The sequence below is a fragment of the Lynx canadensis genome, chromosome B4 (genome assembly GCF_007474595.2).
Source record: "Lynx canadensis isolate LIC74 chromosome B4, mLynCan4.pri.v2, whole genome shotgun sequence".
NCBI classification, from domain to species: Eukaryota; Metazoa; Chordata; class Mammalia; order Carnivora; family Felidae; genus Lynx; species Lynx canadensis.
This window is the reverse complement of record NC_044309.1, coordinates 90,721,960-90,725,651: the sequence shown is the minus strand read 5'-3', so window position 1 is coordinate 90,725,651 and position 3,692 is coordinate 90,721,960.

Here is a 3,692-nt window from a genome sequence, read left to right as displayed (position 1 = left end):
GAATTATTTGTCAGCCCAAAGATTCAGAGTAGGAGTTAACCCTGTGGAGGAAATGGTCTGTTTCCTTGTTGAATCCTTTTCATCTCTCGGTTGCAGTAATCTTAAAAGTTTAGCACATTTCCCTATTATGTTAACACACTGTGTACTGATCAGGCAGACCCAAAGCATCTTGAATGTGCTTTAAAATTTTTGCTTAAGTAACCTCACAAGACTCCCACATTCTTCACTTCTGCCTGTATTGAGAATCAGCAGTTACTTTTAAGTTTTAATAAGTTTCATATGTCTTGTAGTGAAACTGTGTTTGGTTAATGCCAGCCTTTAATTAGTAGCCTCTGGATTGGTGTATACCAGACACGGGGATGTTATTAGCGTGAACTGAAAGCTATGTGTGTTACTCTATAACAGATCAAAACAAACCTTGTGTGCTCTGACAGCATTAAACCCCACTGACGCCTGACCAGGATATGGTTTTCAGTTGTAAAAGAAAATTGTAATTCACAAGTCCTTGCCAGATGTCGTACCCCAATACCTTAGCTTCATTACATCTACCCAGAGTAGGTGGTCATAGGAGGTTCAGCCAAAGGGACTTGGGTTTTTAATCATTTAAAAGTTAGATTTAGTCAAAATAGTTAAATAGGCATATTGGTGCATCTTGGGGTTTTTATTTTTGAGCTTTTTAGTTTTAAAAAAACATTTGGGATGTAAATAATACTTTCCAACTTAGGGGGCAGCTCCTAAACCCTCACATATAACAGAAGGCCTGGCTCTTGACAATGTTAAATCAAGAAGAAAACTTCCCTCTGTGAAATGTAAATGAAGCAAAACAAGACAAACAAACAAGCAAAAAAACGCTATTTTAAGATAAAATAACTGGAAATGAGCACACCGGGATGAAAACACAGATTTAGGAGCTGGTGTCTGTTTTAAGGAGGAAACAAATGAGTTCTAAGATATTCCTTATCACAAAGCCTTCTAGCACTGTGGATGTCACCAAGGGCAAAACCACACAAAAAAAACTTTCAGTAGGTTGACCGAGAAAAAGAAAAAAAGAGCCAGTGTATTTTTGAAAACTAGTTTGATTGGCAGTGGCCTCTGAAGTGTTGAAAGGTATTAGATAAAGTTCCAACGCTAATGCAAGGGTGTATTTACAAGTGACTCACGTGGTGATGCCAGGACAGAGATTTTTCTCATGTCACAGTCCAACACAGGACTCTGAACTCCTGGACTTCTGGGCAATTTGCACACTCTTTTCCTAACCATTGTGTTATATGACTTTAGCAAAATACACATTTTGTAACTTACATTTCTCATATCCTTTTTTAAACTGTTAGATTTGTGAGTGTTTTCTTTGGGTAGATAATTGGTCTTATTCTAACTTGTTTCAATATAACTTCAATATAATTTCACAGTAATATCTAATGCAGATGGTAGGGTAGAGCAGTAGCTTTCACCTTACAAGCAAATCATATTTTATCTGGCTGTAACTATAAAAAATTATTCTTGAGGGAATGTTGCAGCAAGATTTTTTTTCCAAATGAGATTTTACTGTGGTAAAGGTCACTGCTAAGTTCCAATGGTTTAAAAAGTAAATTATTTTATATATATATATATATATACACATATATACATATATATATGTATGTATATGTATATATGTACATACATATATGTATGTATATGTATATATGCATATATATAAAAAATTATATATATACATATATAAATGTAATATATATAGGAAAAAATTATATATATACATATATATACATATATAAATGTATATATATGTGTGTATATATATATATAATTTTTTTTCCTATAAAGGAATAACTATAGAAAGTAACTCCAAGGTATTCTGGTTATATACATAATTTGACACTAAGTTCCCTGTTGACTAATTTGAAAGATACCATTATGTTTCTTTGCTTTTAGAAGCCCCTGATTGCCTATCATTGACGAAGGAGCAACATTTTAAAACGTGGTAGAAGGAAGTTCTTTTAAAGAAATCCCCCTCTCTCTTTTCACACATCTTGAACTTGTGAGGGACCAAATAATCACATTTTTGAGAAAGAGTGTTTTCTTTCATCAACACCAGGAGCAAAAGATTTTTTTTTTTTTTTTTAAGCTGGCTTTTAGGATCTCCAGTGCTAATTTGTGTGTGTGAACTAAGCAATAAAACCACACAGGCAAACCTGAACTAGGCTCTGAGGTTGGAGAATAAATTTGAACCTTCTTTGGAATTTTTCCTTTTTGGCTTGTTTTCCTCTCCAGATACAAACCACAGAAGCGGAATCTGTTGCTCTTCATGCTGTGTATAAATTGTTGTTGGCACCGGCTTTTTGAATGATATTATCCTCTAAGCATCCTTCGGAGGGCTAAAGTTTTACTCTTTTCTCTCCATTTTCAATGTAAAAGTTTCAAGAACCAACAAGAGACAAAGGTATTTTAAATCATCATCTCTTCAGAATTTTCATGAACAATTCATTTTGGAAAAATTTTCCCTTTTTTCATGTTAAAACAGGTAGATAGTGAGTTAGTTCTCTCTCTCTCTTTCTCTCTTTTGCCTACAGTGAAAAGGACTTAAAATCATTGTCTATGATTAAAAATTTTTTTAATTGTTTATTTTTTTAAATGTTTATTTAAATGTTTATTTAAAATGTTAGTAAATGTTAAATAAAATGTTTATTTTTTAAATGTTTATTTTTGAGAGAGAGAGCGTGTGAGAGAGTGCGCACGGACACACACACATTAGTGGGGAAGGGGCAGACAGAGAGGGAGACAGAGAATCCAAAGCAACTCCATGTGCAAAGCGCTATGTGGGGCTTGAACCCACGAACTGTGAGATCATGACCTGATCCAAAGTCGGCCGCTCAACCAACTGAGCCACCCAGGGGCCCCTTTATTGTTTATTTTTTGATGAGAGAGAGAGAGAGAGAGAGAGAGAAAATGCAAACAGGGGAGGGGCAGAGAGAGAGGGAGACGTAGAATCCAAAGCAGGCTCCAGGCTCTGAGCTGTCAGCATAGAGTCCGATGTGGGGTTTGAACTCACAAACCGGAAGATCATGACCTGAGGCGAAGTCAGATGTTCAACCGCCTGAGTCATCCAGGTGCCTCTTATTGTCTATAATTGTAATAGGTCTCCATCTTTGAAAGGTTATTAAACAATCTAAGAAAAAGTAAAATATTTTATAATTAGTAAAATCTTATTTCAAAAGGATTGAAAAATACCTGATTCTCGACCTTTATTATTAGGATTGTTTGAAGTTTTAATTGCCACTAAGTTTTTGTAAAAAAATAAAAATTGATGTGTTGTATTTTGAATTATCATTTTATTCATACAAAAAGATATAAGAATCCCTCCTAATTTGTTGAGTGTGTGTTATATATGTGTAGAACAAACTTTCTATTACTTCACTTTCTACCTATTTGGAATAAAAATGGCAATAATAATTATAGCAGAGGGTTTAAAGTGGAAAGACCTGTTTTCAGTCTTCATTCTGCCTCATGACTTTAGGTAAGTTCTTTAATTTCTTTGAGCCTCATGTACTCAGCTCTAAAAAGGAGGAATTAATAATACCAACCTCAAAGATTATTGTTAGAGAATATTACCATAGATAAGTATCTCTATAAGTTGCTCTCCTAAGACAATGGTGGTAAGCAAATTGCCTAAAGCGATGAAGAGATAGTGGTTA